We start from the raw sequence: 17,701 nt of genomic DNA on the forward strand, positions 1-17,701 counted from the left end.
AATATGATGGAATGTGGTAAGGGTGGCTTGGGGTTGGTCGAAACACAAGAGCAGAAAGAAAGAGTTCCTTGAATGTTGTTTGTGTTTTGTGTTTGTGGATAATATTCCAAGCCTTCTTTTTATATAATAAACTAGGAGCATGGATGTTGTTTGTGGATAATATTTCAAACCCTATTTTTATATAGTAAACTAGGAGCATGGTCTAAATAATTCACTATGTATGTATGATTTCTATATCTCAATAAAATCAAGTAAAGTAAGTATGGATGATGGGTCTTACGATGGTGAGGTGAGTAGGTGCAAAAGTCAAAGTAAGAATGGGGTAAGATTTTGTTTTGATTGAGGGTATGTTTTTGATAGAAATATTTGACCAAGACTCTTACATTCATCTTCATATAATTGATGTTGTATTATATTTCAAAATATAACAAAGTTGTGTGTTTGCTTTGTTGAGCCCGTAACACACACAAATTTAACAAAGGTGGGAGGGGCAAGTGGACTTATGTTGCTTGGATGATATCTATTTGCTTGTAATTTAATTCCACACAAATGAATGGGTATATAGGTGTTTGCAAGAGTTCGAGATGAGTTATATATTTGGGTTTAGGATTTAAATACTCTAAGTTACAAATCAATAATATTAAATGTTAATTGTATAAACTAATTATTGATAACTTAAATTTAGATGGGTTTGGTTGTTTAGTTAAGTGTTGAAGAAAATGACTCCACGCATTCTTAATAAATAACATTACGTACACGCATATGCGCGTATATATTGGCTTGTAATAAACCTAAACGCTAAAAGAACCATTTCTTATTTGATGTTCGGATGCTTTATAAAAATGATTATAATATATAGTCGTATCACATAGGATTCAAACCTCCTAGTTCGTTATATATATACGCTCGAGTTGTTTAAAGTTATCACCAACGTCCGTGTTCATCAGACAAATTCCGAAATTTTGAGTAATTTGAGTAAAAACAAATTACTTATATGCAATGTAGCGTTCCTATGCGGCCTATGCTAGACTTGTCGTGATTAAACTTAAAAAAAAATTAATCATGTAAGAATTAACGTTGGGAAATCATAATTAAGCATTGTACGGAAAAAGACCTGTTTAGCGGAGTGTCACAGTAGTCTTCAGTGCGATGGCCAAGTCTTCATGGAATGCACACCATTTGGACTTGTCTTTGATGGATCCGGGCTTTTCATTTTTCTTAGGCCATTTGGCCTTGTCACCTAGATCCTGCATGGCACAAATCACACCACTAATATCAATATTAAAACAATATTCAGAGATTTTAGGATACTCTTCATCGTCTTCATCTTCTTCCACAACATTTATCCTAGGATTATCCTGCTTGGAATAAGGCTTGGGCCTAGTGTACTTCTGTGGAGTGTCTGACTTTCTGTTAGTGGATTCATACTTCGGGATAACCGAGCTTCCATGAGCTTTCTTGTCATCCTCTAGCTGAATGTATCTTAACGCTCTATTTCTGACTTCATCAAGATTCCTGCATGGAGTCATGACAAGGTCGTCATAGAAAGGAGAATCCTTCCTTAGTCCCATCTTGAAGGCTTCGACAGCAGCTGCTATGTCAAGGTTGGGGATCTCCAAAGCTTCCCTGCTAAATCTGGTTATGTAATTCCTTAAGGATTCATGGTTATGCTGAACAATTCTATATAAGTCACCTGTCATTTTCTCAAAAGATCTACTACAAGAGAATTGATTATTGAACAAGGTAATTAAATGAGAAAATGAAGTAATAGTGTTAGAAGGAATACTCAATAACCATTTGAGGGTTGGCCCTGTCAATGTTGAACCGAACCCCTTGCATAGGCAAGCTTCTTTGATGTCAATGGGGATGGGGTTGATCTCCATCCTTTCTCTATACTGAGCTACGTGTTCCTCAGGATCGGTAGTCCCATCGTACAGCTTCATGTTGGGAGTTTGGAACTTCTTGGGGATTTCCACGTCGCATATTGGCCGGGTGAACCTGGACAACTTGTGGCTGCCTGCGGGGACTTCAACTATAGGACGTATTATCCCTGGGATACTAGAAATCATATCCTTCATTTTCTGCAGTTCCCTGGCTATCTCGGGGGTTATCCCCTTATCCTGCACATGTCCACGGTTAGTGTATAAATTAGCATTTAATAAACTGTTACCCAGGTCATGGTTAGGTCTCTGGTATCCTGAGCCTTGACGGCTAGTTTAATATATTGAGGGTATCCTCAGGATAAGGTGATGCCTGCATTGGGATGTCATCTCCAACATACACTTCAGAGGACACCATGGGGGATCCTGATGAGAATATGCCAGCTGGCATGGTCGAACGAGGCTGCATGTTGACGGAGTCTGGCCTCATTGGTCTGGGTAATTCTGAGGATACCGGAAGATAAGTTCCTCCATATCCTGATTGCTGCTGAGACGGAGTCCTTGTCGATTGTGTCCCCAAGGATCTAGGATTCTGAAAGATGGATGATCCTGGAGAACCAAAATCAAGAATCCTAGGCATGATTGGAGTAGCATCCTGCCCTGCCTTCTTTTTGATCCCTTCAATTTCCTTAAACACCCTTGAGTTGGTCATCTCTTGCTGCTCCATGTGTGTTTTGACCTGTTTCATCAAAGCAAAGATGTCATTGTTAGAAATAACCGGGTCTACCCGTGTAGAGGATCCCGCGTATGGTGGAAGTTCTCATATGGGTTGAGCGTTCTTCTTTGGCACTGGTGGAGGTCCTGGGTTGACTTTCGAAGTAACGGTGACCACCGGAGCAAATACAGAGCTGGTTTTTGGTTGTGAGGCCATAATGAAGGGATGAAAAATGATTGAGTGTGAAGCAAACAGTTTTTGATGGATTGAAGCACCGTTTGCCACACGTTGGGCGCCAAATTGTTTTGGTCAAAAATTGGCAAACATGATTTTACAACCAAATTAATGAATGGGACTTGGTGCTTGCACAAAGTGAGTGTAAAACTTGGCTAGAACACCGAGATTTGTTGCGAGAAAAAACTCGTTATCCTTAGGATAACAAGAAAAAACCCCGGGTGGTGAAAACTATCACCACCGGTTTATTAATAACAAAAAGTGGTTATAAGTGTGGAGCTAAAACTCGATCGTGATTTACAGAGAATGCGAGTACTAGTAAGTCTCGTGTGTCTAGTGTGTCTGTTGTGATCCGAGTTAGGCTCTATTTATAACAAGAAGAGACTAACAAACTTTCCTATAAATTAGGAAACTTTTGATTCTTTCCTATTAGCCATTAATTACTCCATAAATCACGTTTCCTTTTTCGTCACGTCCTATTAACGGCAAGTGCGAGTCTTCAGGGAATTATGGCGACATCTTTGACCTGGTGAACAAGGAAAGGCGTTGAACGATATTGTTAGTTATACAACATATTTAGGATACCCGTTACCTTGGAGAATTCCATATTCTGGAATTATCCTGAACATATTGCTTGCTGAAGACGCTGAAAATCCGAGCCCTAACAACTAGTAATAGAGCAAACGAGTGTTCACCGCTACTAACCATCCCAAATCTAACCAATCATGCAGACAACTTGTATCTGAATTCCAAAACATCTGATGAGTGATATAACGTTTAATATATATAAATCCCGTGTCCATTTTATTTAATAATTTATTAGTTTTGTTTGGTTTTGTTTAATATTTGTATACTACTAACATGGTTTTGTATTTTAGGTTCCGGGTTTCAATTGTGGTGAACAGAGGGCGAAATATGAGCGAAAACGAGCTAAACCGGAGAACCGGACCATCAGGAAACGAACCGCACCAGATTAGGAGCGAACTGGACCGGGACCAAGATAAATTGCCCAAGTAGCGCGGCCAAATTGCCCACATAGCGGCCAAGTTGGGGTATTTTGGTAGCGTGGCGTGATCAACTAATTTCTTGAATATTCTGGGGTTTGGGCTTTAATCTCTATATAAAGACCCCTAATCTCACCCTTAATCATACCCTGCGAACCAGAGCCGAATTTGGAGTTTCCTGAAGCTTAGGATTGCAATATTTGGCGGGTTTGAAGGCAAGGAATCAGCCAGTTAAGTGCCAATCGATCAAGAATGAAGACTACGGGTTTTATCACATGTTTTCTTGCGTTTACATTAATTTTCACCATGGTTTCCTTTAAGTTTGTTTTGTTTGATTTTATGATGCTAGGCTAAACATTATAGACTGCCTAGGCTAATGATGAACCTATTTTGACGTTGTGATTTGATTTGGGGTTTATTATCATTATGGTTTTATGATTTAGTAAAAGGTTTAATCATATTAAATTGATGCATATTGATGCTTAGGATTGTTTAATTAATTGTTATTATTCCATAGTTGCCTTGATTATTGTTTGTCATTATGATAGGTTGCTATTAGGTCATTTACTTTGTATTTTTAACTATTTTATGATTGATATGCATTAAGATCATAGGAATAATAATTATTAATTAATTAAACTTAAGTGTGCTGCTAATCTAAATAGCCGTAAGGTGCTAGGTTATTTATAGATCTTTATTATTTAATCTTGCTAGATTTAGTTCTTCGTAAGGAGTCCGTCTAGGTATTATTATTTATTATTGTCTATTGAAGCAATTAAATATATTAAATTGCCTTTGATTTCCGCGCTGTAAGGTAGGATTTCGTATAAAGGAACTAGGTCATAATTAATTAGGTGACCGTAAGGAAACTTGATTCTTAAAACCGGTGTGCGTTAAAACTTATTAGAAACCCATAGGTGTCTCTTGAGAAAGGTCAGGGGTCCTGTTCGGGTTTTCTCTTAAGTGTATATGTTACGATCCCAGTTCCTAACTAAATATTATCCCGGTTAATTAAAAACTGAAATTTAGAGCATAGGTAGTTTTCTCATCATCATCTGATTTAATCAAACTTCTGTTTTTGTTCATTTTACTTGTTTTTCTTAATTAGTTTTAATTTAGTATTTTAAACAAACCTTCCCCCCCCCTTTAACAAACAAATAGTCGTGTCAGTATTAGTTGAGTCTAATTAGCTAGTTTACGTAATTTAAAGAGTCTCGTGGGTTCGATATCTGGACTTACTTAGCTGTACTAGAGTCGACCGGTTCACTTGCCGGTTAGTAGTTTTAGTTAAGTTAAGAGTCTAGAATTTGTTACTTAGTGTCTAGATTAGCATAAATTTAGTTCATAATTTTATAACTACTTCTAGCACATCAATGAGTCAAATAGTGCACCACGGATCATAACACTCACCATCAATCATGATTAATCATTCTAAATTTTGTAAGGCAGATTGATGTGCTAAAAGTAGTCTAATAAAAACACGCTAATCTAGACACTAAGTAATAAATTCTAGACTCTTAACTTAGCTAAAACTACTAACCGGCAAGTGAACGTACCGGTCGACTCTAGTACAACTAAGTAAGTCTGGATATCGAACCCACATGACTCTTTAAATTAGGGTCGGTTTTTGGGCCGTGCAGCCCGTGCAGTGGCACGAGGCCTAAATTTTCAAAGGGCCCAAAAGCCTTAAATTTTATTATATACTATTTGATATGCAAAGCCCAATAAAAAAATACCCTGACTAAAACTACCCAAGCAACTGAGTCACTGAACGATTCAACCATCGACTGGAGAATTATAGTAACCGCCGAACGAGAATTCTGGAATCTAAGGTATGATACTATGATTTTTAATTTTTATTACTTTCTGTTAGTCGATGAGTTGACCTAATTTTATGCTTGCAAAATTGAATTTGAATTTTGGGTATAGTCGAACCGGAAGTATAATTTCTATCGATATGCTTGCAAAATCGTTTTTTTGATCGATATGCTTGCAAAACCATTTTTTTGTTATGGTTGATAAAAAAAGTGGGGTTTTGACTTTTTGATGATGGTCTGACACATCGTTCCTCTTTGGAGACGGAGGGATGCTTCTTCTTTTTTTTTAACTGTTAATTTTTTTTAGAGAACATTAGAGCCAGCCATAAATAAAATGAAGTTATATATAAAATTTGTATAGAATTAGTAGTTGGATTCATACGTTTGAATATGAACTTTTAGTTTCATGATCCAAAAAGTATTTTGTGTTTGTTAATAGGAGACTTTTTTTAAATTTCATTAGCAGATTTGATTTTAGTTTTTTTTATAGTAATAATATCAAGCGGCTTGGTCATTTCTCTAATGCTATAAATGCATATAAAGTGCTTTTGACAATTCCGGTAACGGTGGCATCAACAAAAGAAGCTTTTCAAAATTGAAGTCGTTGAAGTTTTATTTGCGATCGACAATGTCGCAAGAAAGACTTAATGGATTGGCAATGATATCTTTTGAAAGTGAAATATTAGAAAGTATGGACTACAAAAACTTGATCGAGAGCTTTGCTTCCCAAAACGCTAGGAGAGCCTCAAAATTCACTTAAGTTCCATCATTTTGATACACTACTTTTTTTTTGTTTATTTTGTAACATTTGTACTTGTATGGTGGTTTTTTAATATATAATAATTGATGAGTTTATATTATAAGGCTGAGGGGTGTGGGGGGCGCGAGAGGGGGCGTGAGTGGGGGCGCCAGCCAATAATATTGTGACGTGTGGCAGAGAGAGAAACTTGATAAGATGGGTGTTGGTAGTGGTGATAGCGCCCCGGGCCATGGTGTGGAGGGGCGCGAGAGGGGCCGCGAGCGGTTTATTTTTTTATTTTTTTATAAATGTATTAAAAAAACGTATTATTAAAAAAACAAGAAATTATTTAAAAAAACACACATTAATTAAAAAAACACATTAATATATAAAAAAAATTAAAGTACTAAAGAAAAACATTATTCTTATTATTCGGCTTCGTCTTCTTTGATCAACCTCTTCCGGATACGTTCCTTTTGTTTTTCCATCAGCATTTGGTCGACCGGATTTAGGTGGCTGAAGTCTCTTGCAAGGAAGTCCAAATCTCTCATTCTTTTTTTTTCCTTTTTGTCAATAGAGACCACCTCCATGGTTTTGTTGAATTTATTGAGGGATTCAACAAGATCGTTGATGTTTACGGCTTCCCCCTCAGCCGGTTTTTTCCCCCTGGCGTCCCTTCCCAATGGCCGCCTCCTCGGCGGTGAAGACGTTTCCTCCCCCGCAACGTTTAGGTCGAATCCAACCCGGCAATCCGACCCGGCGGAAGTGTTGTACGCTCCAGACGAACTAGTTTTAGTCCGTTTCGGCCCTACTTCCGCATCAAGGTCCGGCGCCACCAGCTCAACCCACTTGGAACACCTTCTCAACCTCTCCCACACCTTTACACCGTCCCACGTCTTCACCGTCCCATACCTCCGCAGGCACTCCTGCCTCCACTCTTCGACAGTGAAATTATAGACCGCCAAATCGTCACTGCCACTTGGTCTCATACGACCGGCGTTCCTGTTGAACAGATTAGTAAACAAGCCGACAAATTTTCTGATTTCGGTCCACCGACCCGAAATCATATCGGGGTTCCGCTCTGTACTCCCAACGAGCGAATAGAACGTCTCCCTAACATTTGTCCAAAAGACCTTGCTCTTTTGGTAGTCGGCTGCAAAATGCATAAATAAATTTGTAAGTCATTTAACTTTTTTATTTAACTTTTTTTTAAAATCATTTTTAAAAACGTTAAAACAATTACCGCAACGCCGATCCTCAGAAATGGCTATCCAAGCCCGACACAGGGCTTCCTTCTCATCCGATGACCACGGAGTGATTTTCCGTTTCGCCCTTCCAGTCGAAGCCGAACCCGACCCGTCCGTTGCAACTTGTTTTTTCCGGTGGACGCGTCTTCTTTGTCCCGCAGCTTCACCTTCTGGTTCTTGTGTCTCCGGAACTACAAAGTTAGGAGACGGTTGTATGTTGGATGGTTGAAAGCCGGATGGTTGTTGCGACCCCGAATAAAACATCGGTTGGTCCGGTGCCGACCATAAATCGTCGTAACTGTAATCTGATTCTAGGTTTGGGTACCAATTTCCAGCCATGTTTTTAAAAAAAGGTTTGGAAGATGGGGTGATTTTGGGTTTTGGGTGTGGTATGTGATATTGGTATGTGATATTGGTGTTGGTTTGGGTTTGATATAGGTTGAATAGAGAGAAAAATCGTGTTTGATTTTGTGTTGATATTGGTATGTTATTATATAGAGTAGGAAAATTTTTTTTTTAATAAAAAACCCACCCAACGGCTCTTTTCACGCATCCCAAGCCTCATTCACGCTCCCCCCAGCCGCTAGCCCACCCGCGCCTGCCTCTTTTTCCGCGCTCGCGCCCCTCTCGCGCCCCTATAGCGCCTCGGTGGTGTGGTCCTCGCGCCCCGGGGCGCGACCGCCTCGCCACTTGCGCCCTTTCTCGCGCTCCGCACCCCTCAGCCTAAGGAGGAGGCCAAAAAATTGTCTCTCACGAGGCCTAAATTTTTTTTATCATTCTCAGAGACATGCCTGCTTTAAATTACGTCAACTGATACTGACATGACTATTTGTTTGTTTAAAGGGGGGGGGGGGGGAGGGGGTGTTTTAACATACTAAATTAGAACTAATTAAGAAAAACAAGTAAAATAAACGAAAACACAAGTTAGATTAAATCAGATGATGATGAGAAAACTACCTACGCTAGAGTCCCCTAAATTTCAGTTGTTAATTAACTGGGAGAATATTTAGTTATGGACTGAGATCGTAAAATAGACACTTAAAAGAAAACTTGAACAGGACCCCTGACCCTTCTCAAGTGACACCTATGGGTTTCTAATAAGTTTTAATGCACACCAATATTAAAGATCAAGTTTTCTTACGGTCACCTAATTAATTATGACTTAGTTCCTTTATACGAAATCTTACCTTACAGCGCGGAAATCAAAGGTAGTTTAATATATTTAATTGATTCAATAGACAATAATAAATAATCAAACATAGACAAATTCCTTATGAAGAATTAAATCTAGCAAGATTAAATAATAAAGATCTATCAATAACCTAGCATTTTACAGATTTTAGGTTAGCAGCACACTTAGGTTTATTTAATTAATAATTATTATCCATATGATCTTATTGAAAATCAATTATAAAATTATCAAGAACACAAAGTAATTGACCTAATTACAACCTATCATAATGACAAACAATAATCAAGGCAACTATGGAATACTAATAATAAATCAAGCAATCCTAAAATATCCATATGCATCAATTTAATATAATTAAGCCTTTAACTAAATCATAAAACCATAATGATAAATAAATCCCAAATCATATCACAACGTCAAAATAGGTTCATCATAAGCCTAGACAGTCTATAATATTTAACCTAGCATCATAAAATCAAGCAAAACAATAATAAAGGAAATCGTAGTGAAAAACAAGAGAAACGAAAGATTAAATGTGATAAAACACGTGGTCTTCGTTCTTGATTGATTGGCACGTCACCATATGATTCCAAGCCTCCAAAACCTCCAAAATATCACGTCTTGAGCTCCCAAATTCGTCCAAGCCGGCTAGGGTATTCAGGTTATGTTTAAGGTTGAGTTTAGAAGTGTTTAAATAGGTTTCTAGGGCCCAAAATAAATAAAAATAAAAAATTCTGAAAAAAATGGCCACCGCGCCCGGCAGGCTTGGTCCCTCCTCGTCGCGCGGCGCTCCGGTAAATCGGAGGGGGGGACCGGTCTGGTTTGGTTCGTTTCCTGATCGGTCCGGTTCACTTCTGATGCTCCGGTTCTCTGTTTTAGCTCATTTTTTGCTCTTAACCACGATAAACCTCCGGAACCTACATTATTCAAATCTGTTAGTAGTATACAAATCCTAATATAAATCGAACATAAACTATTAAAATATTATATAAAATGTACAAGGGATTTAGCATTATATCACAGATTTTCACTCCACAAAACCTATTTTTCTACCACATCAAATAGCCAAGTTAGATTATGAAAATTTTACCACAACAAATTAAAAGTCTTAGGTTTACCAAGATATTTTTGTTATAGTTTTCAAACGTTCACAAAAATCACAAAAATTAATCAAAGACAGCAACGGACAGGTAGCTATTTCAGTGCGCAACAAAAGGTACAAATTCCGCTAAACGTCTATATTAACCCAAATCATGCAATGCCAATCGAATTAGATTCCTAATTTAGTCCGTGATATTCTAGAAGTGAAATCAACCCAATAGCCTTTGCCAAACTCTAGATATGCAACTAACATTCAAGACTAGAACACAATCTTTTAAAACAGCCCTGACATATAAATTTGTAAATAAAAAGAACAAAATCCATGTCCAAAAGTAGAGATGCACAAACCTGTTTTTTTGGCCTAAACCGGTTTTAGGTTAAACCGAACCGGTTTTTAGTCAAAAAAGTCAAAACCGATTTTGGTCCAAACCGGTTTGAACTTTAACCAGGTCTCTGCAATGGAAGTCACAAACTGGTCTAGCCGGTTCGGGTTGGTTCCCCATCGGTTTTTAATGAATCGGTTTAAAACCGGTTTTGCATGTTGCTTGTGTCGGAATTCGAAATGGCACTTGCAGACTTTATTTGTTTGAGACTTGCACCAATTAATGTATTAAATGCAGAAAAAAAAACTGGTTTATATTTTTAAATTAAATGCATTTATAATTCGAACCGGTTTTTCATATTGGTGTTGAACGGATACATTGGTTATTCTTAATTGATTTACTCCAAAATTTGGAACTTTGACTTAAAATATTCTAATATAGTCTCTATATTATATTATATGATGCTATTATGATAAACATGGAATTTGTTTGGTTGAATCATTAAAATATTTATTATATTTAAGGCATCTTTAAGTAATTGCATTTGAAAATGATCATATTAAAAGACATTGAATGCACATAAATATCTACCACTAATTTACATCTACAAACCGGTTTTTTTTAACCGGTTCCAAGCCATCGGGTTCAACCTGGTTACACCGAAAAAACTCCAAACCGGTCCTAACCCGGCGGTTTACAGGTCCTCAAAAGCGGTTTTCATAAAATCGGGTTCAAACCGGTTCGGTTACGGTTCAGTTTTTGGTTCGGTTCGGTTAACCGGTTTGTATGCCCACCTCTAACCAAAAGTTATGATTTTTAGTTTTCTAGAAACTAGACTCAAATAAAAAAAAATCAACACTCTAACATCAATTTACAGTACCAGCAATAAACACAGACAAATCTGTCAAAATCTAATTTAAATCTTTTATCATATAAACTTTGTTCCTGACATGTGTATGAACCTAGTTTACCAATTAATCATCATTCACCATCAAAATACATATTTTATTATATCAATACAGAAAATCATTGAACCATTTAGGGTTTTCTGATCCAACCAAAAATCAAGACAGCAATAATAACTATCATGATAAAAATCCCAATCTTTCAATTTTTAAGTTATGATTCCATAGATTAGACCTCGTTTGGATTACCAGAACCCATATCCCGAATTATGAAACGTAAGAACATCATTCATAATTTAACATTACTTACCTAGACGATCATCAAAAAATCACAAAAGACCTTTTATCACTTAATCCGATTTTTACTAACTAGGTGATATGTTTTTGTGTATGTTATTTGAGAGAAAAGTAAAGCAAAGAATATGTATGTATGTGTGTGCTAGGGCTGAACAAGGAGAGAGAGGGAGAGGAGATATTAAAGCGGCATCTAACCAATTCTGTTACACACTGTTGATTAACTAATACAAATAACTGTCTATTAAAGAATCCTATGAAAACTATTATCTTTGTTGAAACAACTAATGTTTGAACCATCCTTTGTTTATCTTGATTCTTTGGATCTTCAATGGTTTACAGAACAGTTGTCTTGTCTTCAGTTCTTTTATATCAGCAGTTTACTTGGTCAGAAGTTTGGGAGCAGTATTTTGACAAAAACCTTAATGAAGAACAACAAATGTTTGAACCATCGGTTGTTTGGTTTTCTGGCCATCAGCTCTTTGCTACGTTCAACAATAGCAATTGTAAAAGACTCCTTTTATAGGCAGCCTGAGAGCTTCTGCAAGGAAGCTTAAGCTTCTATAAAAGGAGGGCTAACTCCTCATCTTGGCATACTCAGAAAAGGCATCCCTTTTCTATGTAACATGTAATGTACTTTTAACCTGCAAGCCGACATGATTGCTTTTCCTTAGATTTAAGTTTATGTCTCATTAGATTTAACTTCCTGAGATTTACTGTAGCGAGTAGCTTCCCTTGTTAGCGCATAAGCTACGGTGATGAAACCTCAAGCTTCCCAGGTTAGAAGCTAGAGCTTGCGGCTTCTTAGATGCCGGACTTTTTTTTGGCTTGTGAGTAGGTAGGGATACCCACGCCATCACTAACCAACTCGTTCCAAATGAAGGAGTTGTTCTTCATGTTTTTCAAAAGAGCCCAAAGTTTGGTAATATGCCATTTCGGATAAAAACAGAACTTTATCTTGAAAAAGCGGACTTATGTGATCCTAAATCCTAAAATTCTTTTTATTGCTATGAATCAAGGATTAAGCGACTAATTACCAAAACTTACAGGCCTGCTTGCCTAGAATCCAGTTCAAAACCAAATGGTTAAAGACTTGTAGAAAACGTAGTAAATATTCAATCGGACCCGGAAATATTAATGCTGATAGATATTCGAGTACAAAAAGAATGAATTCATTGGGGAAAAAAAATCCTAGCCTCATCGTTGTGTATGTCATGAAGTAAAACTATGCACCTTCAAGAACAAAACCAATTTAGCTGTAATCGTCAACTGATTTGGTACTTGTTAACTACAGAAGTTGATAATTGGACATTATTATAATAATTGCAATATTACAAAATTGATTATAATAAAATTGGATTAAAATAATATATCACAATAAATAGGGCTCGCTATTTATAAAAATATATACATGTTGACTTTTCATTCATCATGGTTTTGGGATAGCATGGCGTTGTTTAATAATCACGACATTGTTTAATTTTACGAACAACTAATTAGAGTGGAATCTAAGTTGATTTTATTGTTCTCTTTTAACAATTGGAGTTAAAATATTCTATTGCTATTTAATTGCCTATGATGAAGTCAAACGATGTGTTTACTTTACTACATAATTAATGTTATTTGTGTAACAAGGATTCCAGATAATTATTTGCTGTAGGATGGGGCATACATAGGGATGGCAAAAATCCCCGAATCCGACGGGGAAACCCGAAAACCGGCTTATTTCGGGTCGGGTCGGGTTTTGTTTTTTCGGTTTCGGGTCAGGTTTCGGAGATTGTTTCGGGGATTGTTTCGGGTTCGGGTTCGGGTTTGGGTTCAGGTACCCCCGCCCCGCCCCGCCCCGATATAATATATAAATATAAATATAAATAATATATATATATATATATATATATATATATATATATATATATATATATATATATATATATATATATATATATATAAAAAACCTAAACCTACATCCAGACATCCACTCATCCAGACTCCGCCACCGCCAGTCCGCCCCCGATTCACTCAATCGCCGTCTGCACCACCATCACCATCCACTCAATCGCCGTCTGCACCACCGGACCACCCTCCTCCTCCTCGTTTTGATCCCAGCCGAAGTATGTAATCTCACTCTTTAATCACACACACACACCATTCTTTTCTTCCCCACTATCACACACACACCGAAGTATGTTTTCTCCTTTTTTAGGGTTTTTCATTTGAAATTGACCTAATTTTATTGTTGTTGCATATCGTATGATACACCGTTCTCTTTGCGATTGATGATTGACATGATAATTGATTTGGGGAATCTAATTTGTTTTAGGGGTTTCCTCTTTCCATGATAATAGACTATATTAATATTAATATTATCCTCAATTATATTCATATTCTTACTCTATGGCCTCTCGGTCTCTGTTTCATTCCACCGCTTTCTCATCCTACCACCTGTAAGATCCCTAATTCTCTTATTATTATTATTATTATTATTATTATTATTTCACCTGTTTTCACTCCAACTTATGTTAACGTAAATATTAACGAACTTATTCCGATCGAATTGCATGTTTTAATGTAAATCGTATTGAACTTATTGATTTCTGCTAGCTAGCTATTTAACTGCTCCTGCATTGAATAATTAGACTGTAGTTGACTGTTGATTGTATTCGGTGAGTACGTGTAGTCAAATTAGACAGTTTGGCAGTTTGCGTGTTGTGGCTATTGAGATGAGTTTGGATTGGAGCTGGATAGTGTTTGTAAGTATGTGATCGATGGCTTGTTGATGAATGAGATGGCGATTTAGGTTAACTTGATTAACTCTGACATGAGTTCCGATTGAATTATATGTAACACGTAAGTCGTATTGAAGTTATTGATTTCGGTTAGCTAATTAGCTGCTGCATTGAATAATTTTTTTAGCTCTGATGATTTTCGTGTTTCGTTAGGTTGTTAATTATTGTTTTTGTGTCGTCGTCGTGTTAGAAGGAGCTAATTCGATTCTCCACCGCTCCTTTTAATACAACGAGCGGAAGTCATGTCATGTCATGTCATGTCAGAGTTCATCAAGTTAACCTAAATCGCCATCTCATTCACCAAGAAGCCATCAATCATACACTGAGAAACATTTCCAGTTTCCAATCCAAATCTATTTCAATAGTCAAATATGCAAACCGTTTAGATAAACACATGCTAACCATATACAATCAACGTCTCAAATTGATTATGAATGGTGATTTTGGGAATTTTCAAGCTGTAATAAGCGGAGGCGAATCGAAGAAGAATAGGTTTAAAGTTAATTCTTTTTGTTTTAAATAAATTAATAGATGTAAACACCAGTGAATAACCTGCTCATATTAAGTATGATCTCATTGTTTACTCTTGAATAAATTCAACAATAGAAGAAAGCAGTTAAGCCAAATGATTTTTCGGCCATGTAGACTTGGTTTTATTTCCTTTGTAACACATTGTTTCAGCTTTCATGTGTGTGATGCAGAAGTTTATTTCGATAAATGTTCAGTTATGTGATGAACCAATTTCGGGTCGGGTCGGATCGGTTTCGGGTTTTCGGGTTCGGGGACGGGGCGGGTCGGGGGGGTACAAAAAACCAAACGGGGAATCCCCGATTTAAACCCGACGGGTAATGGGGCGGGTACGGGGATGGTTTTTGGTTTCGGGTTCGGGTTCGGGTTAAGCAAAACCCGCCCCAAACCCGCCCCGTTGCCATTCCTAGGCATACAGTTGCTATATCTAGTCGAGTGCTATAAAATGGAGGTGATTTTCGGCACGTGACGTTATGCCAGTAGAGAGGCGATTTTCATTTTAATGATGCAGTGGTTTTGTAGCCCAATCACATCATCTATATACATAGGGAAATATTAAAATACAAAGAAAGACAAAAATGAGAAACGTGAGAAAGATCTGTGACCACACAAAAAACAACTCAAATTTTTTTTTCAAAAATTAATAAAAAAATCATAACTCAAAATATAAATAAAAAGCAAAAAAACAAAAAAAAAACAAATGATTCCCTCGTCATTCTCGTTTAAAAAAACCCCCGCCGAAAAGACATAATGCAGAGACAAAAGACACAATTCTAACTAAAAAAGACACAATAAATCGCAAAATATAACACAATTCCGAACAAAATATAACACACTTTTGAGTAATAGAACACAATATCAAAAAAAAAGACATAATGTCAAGGAAAAAAGACACAATCAATGACGGAAATAAACATAAAACACAATGATAAACAAGAAGACACAATTATCTTTTCACTTAATATTGTGTTTTTTTAGAACGAGGTAGATGGTGGAAAAATTTTTGTGTTTACTTTTTTGGTTTTTTTTTTTATTATATTTTGAGTTATGATTTTCTATTTTTTTTAAGGGTTTTTTTTGTAACTCCTTCAATCATTCTCATTTTTGTCTCCCTTTATAGAATAACTTGACTATATATATAGGATCAGGATCATGTGAGAACTTTTTGGGAATTGAGAACTTTGAGAACCATTTTGGACCACAAAAAAAACCCAAAAATAAAAAAAAATCATAAAACAAAAAAAAACACAAAAATAAAAAAAGTAAAAAAACCAAAGTTCTTATTTATCATCCCGTTTTCTAAAAAAAACGCAAAAAAAAAAATTCTCGATTTAGCTAAATTATACATATATGTACACACATGTTTTTTTTCCTATACACATATGTATAATTTAAGGTAAATTATAATGTACATATGTGTACATTACGTAACTAGAGATTAAATGAAAGTACATATATGTATAGGTATAATACGAATTAAAAAGAGAAAAAAATTAGTTTTTTTTATTATACATATATGTATAATACGTACACACATGTTTTTTCCTATACACATATGTATAATTTAAGGTAATGATAATGTACATATGTGTACATTACGTAACTAGAGATTAAATGAAAGTATACATATGTGTATAGGTATAACACAAATTAAAAAGAAAAAAAAATTTTCGATTTTTTTTAATGAAACCGCAATGAAATATAAGAATTTTGTTTTTTTTTTTACATTTTTAAAATTTTCGTTTTTTTTTGTTTTATAATTTTTTTAAATATTTTTTTAGAGGCTTTTTTTGTGGTCCAAAATTGTTCTCAAAGTTCTCAATTTGCCAATGATTCTCTTAGGATCCTTACCCTATATATATATGTGTGTGTGTGTGTGGGAGATTTCAAATGAGAACCACCATGAGTTTTAAGAACTCGAAAGAACTCAATGTAACAATTTTTTTTTTGAATTTTTTTACACATGGGTAATATATGTAGGTTACATACACGTAAAAAAATTACAAAATTTTTTACTCACAGAGTCTACTTTTTACACACGTGTGGACGTGAAAGTTAGTGTAACCAATTACATCTTTATTCTCTCTCCTACTTTGACTTTTTGCCAGATTTAATCTCAACCACATATTCCAATCTATTTAATAAAATGTGTGGCCTATAATGGAGTTTTTAAGTTCTTAACTCAACATGGTTCTCAAAAGATCCCTCCAAGAATGGAGTTCTTAAGTTCTTATAACTCAACATGGTTGAGTTATAAGAACTTAAGAACTCCATTCTAGGCCACACATTTAATTAAATGGATTGGAATATGTTGTTGAGATTAAATATGGCAAAAAAGTCAAAGTAGGAGAGAGAATAAAGATGTAATTGGTTACACTAACTTTTACGTCCGTTACACGTGTGTAAAAAGTCGACTCGGTGCGTAAAAAATTTTGTAATCTTTTACGTGTATGTAACATACATATATTACGCATGTGTAAAAAAAATTAAAAAAAAAAATCATTACACTGAGTTCTTTCGAGTTTTAAAACTCAAAGGGGTTCTCATTTGAATCTCTCCTATATGTGTGTGTGTGTATATATATATATTAGTTTTAGAGCCCGTGTCACACACGGGGTGATTCAAATTATAACATTACAAGTAAAGCAAATAATTACATAACGTATATGAAAAATGTATTACATCTATGTTTGTATCTATAGCATGTGTACATAAATTGATTTTATTTATATCACAAAATGATTTTTTTAAATGCACGTGCAAAAACGTACCCGAGAACACTCTTTCTATTGAAAATTGAATTCTGAGTGTCATATATGTATAACTGAAAGAATCTTGATCATCAATCAATTTCGGGAATAAGACTTGTCATGCAATAGTAATTTTAACCACTCAGCCTAAATGCAGAATGAGCGTTACCTTTATTGATATACTTA

Source organism: Bidens hawaiensis, unplaced genomic scaffold (genome assembly GCF_021521415.1).
Source record: "Bidens hawaiensis isolate Kalapana, Puna unplaced genomic scaffold, B.hawaiensis_p1.1 tig00002438_1, whole genome shotgun sequence".
NCBI classification, from domain to species: Eukaryota; Viridiplantae; Streptophyta; class Magnoliopsida; order Asterales; family Asteraceae; genus Bidens; species Bidens hawaiensis.